A 13,642-nucleotide genomic window follows, 5' to 3' on the forward strand; every position below is an offset into this window, starting at 1 on the left:
GTATATCATGTGTGGAATTTTGTGTTTGGGTTACTTTACTGAGGATGGTATTTTCTAGTTCCATCCATTTGCCTATGAAATTCATGAAGTCATTGTTTTTAATAGCTGAGTAGTACTCCATTGTGTAGATGTACCACATTTTCTGTATCCATTCTTCTGTTGAAGGGCATCTGGGTTCTTTCCAGCTTCTGGCTATTATAAATAAGGTTGCTATGAACATAGTGGACCAGTGTCTTTGTTATATGTTGGGGCATCTTTTGGGTATATGCCCAAGAGAGGTATAGCTGGGTCCTCAGGTAGTACTCTGTCCAGTTTTCTGAGGAACCTCCAGACTGATTTTCAGAGTGGTTGTACCAGTCTGCAATCCCACCAACAATGGAGGAGTGTTCCTCTTCCTCCATATCCTCGCCAGCCTCTGTTGTCACCTTTGTTTTTGATCTTAGTCATTCTGACTGCTGTGACAGGGAATCTCAGGGTTGTTTTGATTTGCATTTCCTTGTCTATCTAGTATTTTTAATTATGAATGAGGATCTGAATATAAAAAAATAAAGTTGTACATACAAATATAGAAGGAATCCAAACAATTGCTCGATAGTCATGACTCGCTCACTTAATTACATTAACCTTTTGCTGTTTTTTGATTCGTGTTCCCATGTATGTTCAGTGTGTACATGCATAGGCAAATTTAATAATGTGCTATACAAATTAAACTATCAACTAATCTTATGAACAAAAAGGAAGTACATTTAAGTAACCAACTGAGTTCATAAAATTGGAACTGGACTTCACCATACATATAAAGTAAAAACCATTAAAAAGTAAAATTACATTAAACTTTAAACAGATGCATCTCAAAGCACTGTGAAAGACATGTGACAAAACAAACCTGTGTTACGTAAACTTGAAACATGTTCTCAAAAAGCATAACTAATGCAGCAAGACAAAATGGATATCTTTTGCTTTGAAACTCTTTGAGGTTTTATATTTTACTATGCTTGGAATACATTTTCAATGAATGTACATCACTGGGGTTTTAAAATATAGTTTCTAAAAGAAAATTATATGACATAATTGAGAAGAAAAACCTGAGAACATAAATATTTTCATATGTATTAGGAGTTCAAAGATAGAAAATACCCCAAGAATAACTGGGCTTTGCCTCTATTACATAAGACTTCCTTATCTCTGCATAGAATTCTTTGTAAGTCAATGTTGAAATACACTGGCATGGCATACCCAATTAGATTAAAAGCAGACAGAACACAGGCAGAACAGATACAAAAGGCGTAAATTAGCAGTGGTATTAGCCCAGGAGGAGAGAAGCCGTCATCAATATCATACGTTCTCCACAGACTGGCAAGATTATTTCAGGCTGGTATTTGGACACAGGACATGTGCGCTTTTGGATGGTCCATATCATCACAAGGCAGAAGCATGTCTGGGGTTATAGTGATGTTGAGATATCTGTTTCCTTTTGAAGCACAGGTGCAGTATGTGACTGTCCATAGTTGGTAAGGAAGGTGTCAAGTGCTACACAAGCTGCCATGCTGTGAGCTGCAACAGAGTATTTCTTAGAGTAGGGCCTGCTTTCTACCAAAGACCTTGGATATTAAACAAGACATGAGACAGAAATCAGACAATATGGATAGTGCCATTGTCATTTAGAAATCTGTTATCATTATTACTTCTCAAAAAAGAATAAAGTAACCCATATGCTTCCTTATATGCACCCCATCATTACCCATCCTTTCACTCACCCACCCCCCAAGAAAACAGAGTAGAATTGAACTGGAGTTCAGTTTGAATAATTAAGGAGTTTATTAGACTTACTTGCAAAGTATGGGTGAGGGCTTGCCTGCAGGAGCAGCATAGGTAACCCAAAAGCAGCCACACTAGAAAGTCTAGCCTGGTATGGAAAAATCACTTCCCCATAGCCGCATAAAGTCTTATCAGTTAACATTTTCAAGTCTGTATATTATAGCCTCATACCTTTAGGGACTCCTTCTCAGGCCATGTGCAAACTGGACTGGCTTCTTAGAATAAATCTCTCTCTTTGGTTTGAAAATAATTATCTATTTCCTACCCCTTTGTAGCATTTTAAATTTTTTCCTTTTCCTGAAAGAATATTTACTATAATTGTCTAAAATCTTATATTTCCTTAATGTCTATTGTAAACTCTATGTTTTGGGGGGCTGTTTTTGTCAACTTTATACAGACTAGACTCATCTGAGAGGAGAGAATCCCAACTGAAAAAAAAAAGCTTCTAAAAGATTGGACTGCTCTGAAATGCTTACAGACAGGATGCTAGCATAACTGTCCACCACTCAGCAGCTGACTAAATCAGATGACGGGGCCAACAGTTTAGACAGAGATTAGGGAGTTTTGTGGAAGTGTTGGTGGAAGGACTGAAGAACTCAAAGGGGATAGGAACTCCACAGGAAGATCAACAGAGTCAACTAACCAGGACCCTTGGGGGCTTCCAGAGGCTGACCCAGCAACCGAAGAACAAACAGGAACTGGACCTAGGCCTCCTTGCATAAATAGCAGATGTGCAGCTTAGTCTTCATGTGAGTTCCCCAACAACTGGAGCAGATGCTGCTCCTGACTCTGTTGCCTGCTTATGCATCCTGTTCCCCTAACTAGGTTACATTGTCTGGCCTCAGTGGGAGAGAGTGTGACTAATTCTGCAGAGTCTTGATGTGCTATGGTAGGTTTGTACCTGTGGGAGCCTCCATCTTCGCAGAGGAGAAGGCAAGGGATTGGGGGAGAAGGCCATGTGAGGGACAACTGAGATGAGAGGGGGCTGTAATAGGGATGTAAAGTGAATAAACAAAGTATTTTTAAAAAGATTGAGTTATAGGTAAGTCTGTAGAAAACATTTTCTTAGCGACTGTGGAAAGGCCCAGCCTATTGTAAACGAGGAAACCTTTGGGCTGGTGGTTCTGGATCCTATAAGGAAGCAGGATAAGAAAATTATGCAGAGCAAGTCAGTAAACAGCACCAACTCCATGGCTCTGCATCAACTCCTGTTTTCAGGTTGCTACCTTGTTTGAGTTGAAGTCCTGGATTCTTTCAGTGATGCACTGTGGATGTAGAAGTGTAAGACAAATACACCCTTTCCTCCTTAACTTGTTTTTGGTCATGATATTTCATCATAGCACTAATAACCCAAAGTAGAACAGTTCCTAAGTTACCTCATTAGTACACATTAGTACTTCAACATATAAATGTAGAGAGATAAAAATAACTCCCAATAGATTATTATAAATTGCAGCAATTATAATAGAAATACGACTTGAACATTATTAAACAAAGAAACAAAGCAAAAGTTGCATTCCACTGGAAAAAAACAGCTTCTTCAACCAATGATGCTTGGAAAACTGGATGTCTGCATGTAGAAGAATAGATCCATACATAGTTTCCATCTTGTACAAAACTCTGTCAAAGTGGATCAGATACCCTGAAGCTTATAAAAAAGAAAGGAGAGAATAACCTTGAATGGTTTGCCACAGGTGAGGACTTTCTGAACAGGACACCAATAGCACAGGCACTAAAATCAACAAGTAATAAATGGGGCCTCGTGAAAAGAAAATGCTTCTGTAAGCCAATGGATACTCTGGTAAGCATTGTTCTCCCCGTTCTTTACTTCTGTGGAACTCACTTTCTCTCTGTAAGAGCACATGTGACCTTTGTCTTTCTGTACCCATGTCTGTGTTCATCTAATACACTGCCTTCCACTTTCATCTGCTACCACAAATTACGGAATTCCGTTCTTTTGTGACTAAACAAAAATATTTGCATATGATAGCATATTTTCTTTGCCTGGGCACCTGCTTTATGGACATTTATGTTTGATTTTGTTTCTTGGCTATTGGGAAAAGGCTGTGGTGAATGTGTGCCTGCAGATGTCTCTTTAATATACTGATTTTAATTTATTTTGACCCCCACCCACATTCAGAAGTGATGATACCAGATCACATAGCTTAATAGGACATTAACGGGTGTTTCCTCGAATTTTCTTGGAGACATAGCTAATGTCATTGTACATGTAACAGGATCAAAGTGAAGTGTTAGATTCCATCTAATGGAATGGCAGAAGCAAAACAACCAATGGGACAAAGGGCAGGGGAACCACATTGAATAAAATATTCTGATGAGTGTTGCTTCAATAAAGATCTTAATGAATTTCCAAAAGAAAGAAAAAAGACAATGGACACTGTCTTTTGGAAAAAGTGTCAGACTCCAGAATGGGAAAACATTTTTACAAACATCATGTTTGATACAGGACTAATTTTCAAACTAGATTAAGAACTCAAGAAACTAGACACCAATAAACCAATAATCTAATTAAACAATGGATTACAGATCTAAACAGAATTCTTAATAGAGGCCTTTCAAATGGCTGAGAAATAGTTAAAGAAGTGTTCAATGTGTACCTTAAGGAAATAAAATTCAAAACTACTTTGAAATTCCATCTAATACCTATCACAATAGATAAGATCAATAACAAGCTCATTGATGTCAAGGATGTAAAGCAAGGGGAACACTCCTCCTTTGCTGGTGGGAATGTGAACTCGTATAGCCATTATGAAAATCATTATGGATCCTCAGAAAATTGTGAATAGATCCACCTTAAGACCCAGCTATACCAGTCTTGGGAATATACCCAAAGGATGCTCTATCATACCACAAGCACACTTCCTCCACCATGTTCATTGTAGCTTTATTCATAGTAGCCAGAACTGGAATCAACCCAGATCATTCTCTCAACAGAAATGTGAATAAACAAATGTGGTACATTTATCCAATGGAATATTACTCAGTTGTTAAAAAAAATCACATCATGAAATTTGCAGACAAATGAACAGATCTAGAATCAATCATCTTGAGTGAGGAAACCCAGACCCAGAAAGACAAATATGGTATGCATTTCCTTTATTAGTGAATATTAACCATTATGTAAATGATAACCAAGCTACAATCAGTAGACCCAAAGAAGTTAGGTAAAGAGGAAGGGTCAAGGAAGGACACGTGGATCTCCCTGTTAGGGGAAATAGAGTAGATTTTGTGGGTTGACTAGGGGTAGTAGGAGATGGAAAGTGGAAAAATCAGATTGGGAGATGGCATGGAGGGAGAAAGCTGGAATTGGGGGAAGGGGCATTTGGGGAGTGGTGATGAAGCTTACTACAGTGAAAACTCCATGGAATCTATGAACGTGTTCCTCATGAACACTTTTAGTAACAGAGAAGAAACTCTCCATTGGCTATCTCATGTAGCCTAGAAAGTCTTCCAGTGGTATGACTGGGTTATAATCAATTGAGTTGTCCATTAAATTGGCTCCATGGAAATTCCAAAACAATCTGGGCTGATGTAAGGACTAAGGCTTGCTCCCACATACTGACAAAAGGGATCTGCATTGCCAAGCACAACATCCACAAAACTCATTAAACATGAAGATGTCAAGCTGGTGCATGCATGGAGCCCTACTTTCTAGTCTATGCCTGTGGGAAGATACTTTGCAGGCTACTAAAACAGAAACATGGAAACCAACAAAGCCACAAAACCTTTTAAATTTGTTTTTTGTTTTCAATACATCAGGACTGAAGTTTCCCCTTCATTTACTCTTCCCAGGCTGACATCACCTTTCATTTCCTCCAGATCCAGTCCTCCTCTATTTCCCTTCAGAAGAGAGCAGGCTTCCCAGGGATATCCACTAAACATGGCATAACAAGTTCGATAAGACTAAACACAAACACTCATACATCGTATGACTTACAGACCTGCTCTACAAGTAGGAACCCACACCCAACACTGCTTGGGAAACCAAGAAACACAGACTAGATAGGTCAGAACCCCAAAACAAAAAAAGCCAAAAATCAAAAATCAATCAACCAACCAAACAAACAAACAAACAAAAAACCTGCTGATTTCAAAAAGTATTAATGAACTGATTCTTAATGTTATGCTGCTATGCTCACAGATCATTGCCTTATAAAGTAATCATCAGAGACACAAGACAAACTCCAGTATCAGACAGGAACAACTACAGAGACCTACAGCCAGACATTGTGCAGAGAGAGAATTTAAAAGGGATATCCAGTCAAATCCCTCCCCTCCGAACTCAAATAACCCCACACAGAGAAGGAGGAAGAAACTCTAGGAATCACAAGGGATGGAAAACACAAGGAAAACAACTAAGCAAGGCACATATGAGTGCACAGAGACTGAAACAACCACCAAGGAGCCTACATGGATCTACATTAAGTCCTCAACACATATATTACAGCTATTAGCATAGTATACCTTTTAAAGATTTACTTATTTGTTTTATGCATGAATACTTTATCTCCGTGTACATCAGCAAGTTGGAAGAGGGCATCAAATCCCAGTATAGATGGTATTGAGCCATCCTGTAGTTGCTGAGAATTGAACTCAGGACGTCTGAAAGATCAGACACTGCTCTTAACTACTGAGCCATGTCTCCAGACCAGCTTAGTTTTTTGTTTTAAATTGGACTTCTGACTGTGAGAACTAATGGGTCTCTGACTCTTGAACCTGCTCTTGGGACTCCTTTCCTCCTGTTAGGATGCGGTGTCCAACTTCAATACAAAACTTTGTGCTTCATCTTATTATGTTCTATTTTGTCATGTATGGTTACTATGTCTTAAAAGCTTGTATTTTCTAATGAGAGACAGAAAGGGAGTGGATCTGGAGGGGATGAAAGTGGAGGAGGAACTTGGAAGAGTGAGGGTAGAGAAAACAATAACCAAGATATATTGTATGAGAAAAGAACTTATTTCCAAGTTTAAAAAATTAGTTGTTCGTATTCCACTTTATGGAGATGACCCCTTTGTGGGAAACAGTTCTTAGAAAATGTAAACTAAATTCTGGACTCCTTGTCACTAATGGAGCTGTTTAGCATTTCGAAGCCTTTCTGGGGAAAATACAATCTCTCTTCTTCTCTTCTCTTCCCTTCTTTTCCTCTTCTTTTCTCTTCTCTTCTATCTTCTCTTCTCTTCTCTTTTCTTCTCTTTCCCCTCCCCTCTCCCTCTTTCTTCCCTGTAGCTACTCTGTGTATGTGTATATGTGTACCTGTGTATACATATGCATACAGGTGCTTGTAAAATAATAAAATTGGTATATGTTTCAAGAAACAAGAAAGTGGTATTCAAGAACAGTTATTGTGTCAGAAGTTTATTTTTTGAAAAAAACCTGAAGAAAAAGTAGGAATGTAGACCAACTATTAAACTGGTATGCAAAGAGAATCGTGGAGTTATGGTAACATTTTTGTATATATACAATTTTGTGAGGGGAATTCTTATAATTGTTTTTAAGCCTTAAGCAAAAACTTGTCACATAACACATTTCTATAGATAAAATTAAAAGTATTCTGGTGATTGCTCTAGCAGAAGTCACAGAATGTATTAAAAAAGATTCTATATGTTTCATAATAGTCATTGTATGTGCTATTAGTATAATAATTGTGCCCATTCATAATGCATCTACTTAACAATAATTATTGAAAAACAGCTGTGTAATCTGTACAAAACGTACAAGGACTAATCTTCCCCTGGAGGAGCCTGCTTTCCTTTATGTTCCATAAAACATGGTTTAATTATTGCCAAATAATTTAAACTTTTTATATCTTTGCCAAACATTTCCTTTTCTGGGATTTAGCTCAGTGAGGAACCAACATTTATTCCCAATACACTGAGGACCAAGAAATTCCCTTTCCAGAATAAAGCATGGCTTGCTCTGTACAGGTCTCCCTACTACAGCCCACTACAAACACACAACAAAACACAATGAACATCCAAAGCCTCCGCTCAGTGCCTTCAATCAGCTGAACTCCCATTGACTTCAAAGGGAGCCCAAAAGAGATATGGTGGGGAAGTGAGTTGGCAGCCATGCTGACACATCCTCAAGGCACGGTGTGTTAAAAACACAAACCTTTCACGAAGCTAAGTGCCAACAAATAATACTTTAGCATTTTCAAAGAACTTCCCAATGGTCTAATTAAACTTTATGAGGTCAATCAGTATTATTAGCCTGGTTCAGTAGATAAGGAAATGGAAACACAGGAAGGTCAAGTGATGTGCCCAGGCATTCAGAGTTTAGCAGTGTTCGACACATCAGTGTTTGAACTCCAAGGGCCTGACAACCAAGGAATGCTTCAGTCATTCATCCTGTTCCCCTCACTGAGATTTATCAGCCACTTTGATGGACATTCTTTATAGCTACTATAGGTGTGATTTAACATCTGAAGGTGAGGGCACTCCTTGCACATCCAAAAAAGCAACAACAATTTCTTATCAAATAGCTGCACATCAGGGCTGGATTAGAGCAGAAAGGACTCAAGTGAATGTGAAGATCTGTTGATGGAAAACTTTAAAAGTAATTAACACATTGCTCATATATAAGTTTCCCCCTGTATAACCTAGTGGTAAATATGAGAACATACATTTTTCATCACGAGTAAAGCCATTATAAATCCTTAGAGCTCCCATCAACTGGCATACATTTTCTCAAACTGTATCACCAGAAGAGGTCATTTGGAACATCATTAAGTCAAGCTGTTACATTAAAATGACATAACCCAAAGCTGTACCCTCAGACCAAATTGGTCAATTACCCACAGCTCATTGACTGCTTACTATTAGCTTAAAGGCCATCTTCTTAATAGAGATGCTGGAATAATAGAGTATAATTTACCCATTATTAATATCTTTACTGCAAGTTCATGCAAGAACCACCATCAGTGGTTAGAGTCAGTACACATTGTATTTTTAATCTCCGGGCATAAACTTTTAGAGACAGAGTTAAGGATTAAAAGGGAGTTTTATATTTTGAAAACAGAATTCCTTTCTTTCTTACTTAAGTCAGAAGCTGTATTTACATATTGGTTCACCCTAGTATTGCAGAGGAAATTACTTCAAGCCTCCGAGAGTCTAACTTCTAATCGAGATATTTTTAATGTCTTTTATCTAATAAAAATTAAGAAAATAAATCTTTCCTCGTTGAACTATTGTGGGCGTTTTATTTGTTTTGTTTTGCTTACGATTGTATCTGACCATGTAGTACAGGCTAAATTCCAACTCAGAAAAATTTTATTTCAGCCACCAGAATTCTAAGGTTACACACATGTATTATCAGATCCAGCAAAATATTAATTTCTTAATATGCATGTGATATCTTTTAGTTTCCCTTAAAAGTGTGACAATGAAATATGGAGTGACATTAGATCTCCATCCTCTTCCTCTTCAGGGTACAGGAGAATTCCTATGATTTTGGTTTTGAAACAATGTGCAGCCTTAGTGAATACGATGTCATTAACTCAGGAATCAGCTTTCCTAAGTAAGTTATAAATTATGCAAGTTCTGTCAACTTTCTCCATGTACTTGAGGGCCCATCTCTTCTGTAGTCTTTTTATATGACTGTTAAAGTAGGTGAAGGTGCACACAACCGGGCTTAAATGTTGGGGCTGAATCATCTTAGGTTTCAATTCCAGTTTAGCTGTCATCTAGCAAGATAGCCCTGGATGAGCTGCCTAACCTCTCAGGGTTCTAGTGCATAACATGTAAAATTTGAATTTTTTGCCCCATAGTTATTTTGTATGAATTAAGCTTAATATGGTCTTAGCACAATACCTATCAATTACTTGGAATGAAGCCAGGGCTCAATTGATGTCAATTGTGCTAGAATAAACATAGTAGAGCTAGGTCAACTCATCCTTTCACATTTTTTGTTTAATATTTGTTTTTAATTAATTCATTAAGACATACATTTATTTATTAATTAATTTGTTTGCATTACAAATCCTGCTCACCCTCCCAGGCCTTCCCTCCATGATTCTCTCCTCCCATCCCTGTTGTCTCCTTCTCCTCTGATAGTGTAGGACCCACACTCCCCCCTGTATCCTCCCACTCTGGTACGTCAGGTCTCTGCCAGATTAGGCACATCCTCTCCCCCTGAAGCCACACAGGGCAGCCATAAAGACGAAGCTGCCTGACTGCTACATGCTGGGGCAGCTCTTTCCAGCCCGTGTAATGATTTGTTTGGTGGTCTCAGATTCTGAGTGCTCACAGTAATCCAGGTTGGCTGACTATGTTGTTCTTCCTGTGAAGTTGTCATCTGCTTCCGGGCCTTCAATCCTTCCCCCAACTCTTCCATATGCAACCCCAGTCTCTATCTAATGTTTGTCTGTGATTAACTGCTTCTGTTTCAGTCATCTGCTAGGTAGAGTCTCTCAGAGCACAGTTAGGCTATGCTTCTATCTGTGAGCATAATAGAGTGACATTAATAATGTCAGGGGTCGATGCTCGCCCGTAGGATGGGTTTGTAGTTGGGCAGGTTATCAGTTCATTATTCTTTTCATCTCTGCTCCATGCCTGCACTTCTTTTAGACTGAACAAATTTTGACTTGAAAGCTTTGTGGGTGAGTTGGTGTCCCTATCTTTCCACCAGGGTCTTGCCTGGCTAGAAGAAGTGGGTGGCCTCTTTAGATTCCATGTCCCCATTGCTAGGGATCTCAGCTAAGATCCCCTGCATTGACTCCTGGGAGCCTCCCCTATCCCAGGTCTTTGCTACTTCCTTGAGATTCTCCCCTCCCCCTTATCCAAGGCAGCTGCAGATTTCCATTCATTCTCCCGGCCTCTGGGTCTCTCTCCTGTCTCTCCTGGCACATGATCCCACCCCCCATTCCTCTCTCCCCTCCTCCTTTCCCCACAGGTCCCTTCTTCCCTCTGCCTTCTGTGACAATTTTGTTTCCCCTTCTAAGTGAGAGTCAAGCATCTTTGCTTGGGCCTTCCTTCTTGTTTAACTTCTTTGGATCTGTAGGGTGTATCATGGGTATTCTGAACTTTACAGCTAATATCCATTTATTAGTGAATACTTGCCATGCCTGTCCTTTTGTGTCTGGGTTACCTCACTCAGGATGATATTTTCTAGTTCCATACATTTGCCTGCAAAATCCATGCAAAAGTTCTTGTTTTTAATGGCTAAATAATGTTCCATTGTATGAACCACGTTTTCTCTATCCACTCTTCAGTTGATGGGTCTCTGGATTCTTTCCAATTTCTGGCTATTACGGATAAAGCTGCTATGAACATAGTGGAGCACATTTTCCTGGGTATGATGAAGCATCTTTTGGGTATATGCCCAGGAGTGGTATAGCCAGGTCTTCAGGTAGAATTATTTTCATTTTCCTGAGAAGTCGCTAGATTGATTTCCTGAGTGGTTGTATGAGCTTGCATTGCTACCAGCAGTGGAAGAGGTTCCCCTTGCTCCACATCCTCAACAGCATGTGCTGTTCTTTGAGTTTTTTAACTTAGTCACTTTAAATGGTATAAGGTGGGATCTCAGAGTTGTTTTGATTTGCATTTCCCTGATGACTAAGGATGTTGAATATTTCTTTAAGTGTTTTTTGGCCATTAAAGTTTCCTCTATAGAGAATTCTCTGCTTAGTTCTGTCCGCCATTTTTAATTATTTTGTGTGTGTGTGTGTGTCTAACTCATTGAGTTCTTTATGTATTTTGGATTTTAACCCTCTGTTGGATGTAGGTTTGTAGGTTAGTGAAGATCTTTTCCCAATCTGTAGGCTGCCATTTTGTCCTTTTGACAGTGCCCTTTGCCTTAAAAAAGCATTATAGTTCCATGAGGTCCCATTTCTCAATTGTTGATCTTAGAACTTGAACCATTGGTGCTCTGTTCAGGAAATTGTCTCTTGTCCCAATGTACTCAAGATTATTTCTCACTCTCTCTTTTATTAGATTTAGTGTATTTGCTTTTATGTTAAGGTCCTTGATCCACTTGGACCAAAAGCCTTACTGATTTCTTTCTTTCTTTTTCTTTCTTTCTTCTCTTTCTTTCTTCTTTCCTTCCTTCATTTTTCTTTTTATTGTTTCATTTATTTACATTCCAAATGTTTTCACCCTCTCAGTCCCGCATCCAAGAGTTCTTCATCCACAACCCCTTCCTTTTGCCTCTAAGTAGGTACTTCTCCCACACCTACCTACCCCCTTCACCCACACTCCCACCCCTATTCACATCCCCCTTGCATCCCTCTTACTTAGGGCATCAGGATTAGGTACATCATCTCTCACTGAAGCCAGACAAGGCAGTCCTCTGCTACATATATGCTGGGGGCTTTGAAGCAGTCCATGTATGCTCTTTGGTTCATGGTTTAGTCTTTGAGAGCTCCCAGGGGTCCATGATAGTCAATACTGTTGATCTTCCTTTGGGATTGCCTTCCCTTTCAGATCCTTTAATCCTTCCTCTAACTCTTCCATCCCAACTTGGGGTACATCCCATGAGTGAGCACCAAACCCTGACACTATTACTGATGCTATGCTGTGCTTGCAGACAGAAGCCTGGCATGTGTGTCCTCAGAGGCTCTACCAGCAGCTGACTGGGACAGATACAGATATTTACAGCCAATGACTGGAGGTCTTACTGATTTCTTTACAAATAACTATTCATTAAGCACTTTTACAATTTTTAGTCTATTCTCAGACTAGGTAGTTTAAGTAAAATTCGAGTTTGTGTACTGGATGAGATAACAAAAAAAATTGTTCCTATTTTCAGGCATTAAAGTTATTGTGGAAAAGAGAAGATAATTTAAGTAAAGATTTTGAAGAAACTGTGACATCGTGAAAATAACAATTCTGTTTTTTATGAAATAGAGTGATTGTAATATCAAAAGGTATAAATATTAAGAGTGGTATCTTCAAGGGAAGAGTGGACATGTTAGTAGTCACTGAACTGACCAAAGTCTGAAGATCATTTTAATGAAGTAAATCATCATTTGAGCCATCAAAATTTAGGGTTTTCATTACTGAAGCATATTTGCTGCTAACATTACTAATATAACCATTAGTGTCTGTAGAAGAGTTATATAATATTGTATGTTTTGCCCATAAATTGTAATTATTGCTTAAACCAAAAACTGGTGCTTTCATAAAATCTAAACTGACTCTACAAAAATCTATAAGGAAATATTTAAATCAAATATGTTTAAAATTTATTCATGAAACACTAGGTCCAGAGTAAACAGGGAGCTTTTGAACTCTAATGGTATGAAGTGGTGAAGATTTAATCACAGGCATGTCTTGTGCACTATAGAACTGCTTCATTCAAAACTATACTTGGTGCCAATTTTCTCATTGTTCAAAATAGTAGGTTGCATGAAAGTACTGTGAAAATTGATTTATTAAATGACAGGACATGTAAATCTATTCTTAAGAGTTAGTAGACATCAGACTAATGGCTCAGCATTAAAAGCACTTGCCACCAACCTTGATGATGGGAATTCGGTACCTCATTCCCCAGAATGGAAGGGGAAGACTGACTCCTACAGGTTGTTCCTGGGTTCCAAACATATTGTGGCGCGCGCGCACACACACACACACACACACACACACACACACACACACACACAGTGATTCGGGGAAATGAGGTTTAGCACATAAAGGACAATTTTATTAACCCTGGGTTATGAAAGTTGTAAACCTCCACAGTTGTCCAGTGGAGAATAAAGAAGAAGAGAAAAATCAAACAAAACAGTTAAGTCAACATGGAGGACAGTCACATGGCACTACATAGCCAAATGACAGAAGAAGGGCTTTAAAAAAAAAAGGTAAGGAAG

This window comes from Rattus norvegicus, chromosome 7 (assembly GCF_021556685.1).
Source record: "Rattus norvegicus strain SHRSP/BbbUtx chromosome 7, alternate assembly SHRSP_T2T, whole genome shotgun sequence".
Classification (NCBI taxonomy): domain Eukaryota; kingdom Metazoa; phylum Chordata; class Mammalia; order Rodentia; family Muridae; genus Rattus; species Rattus norvegicus.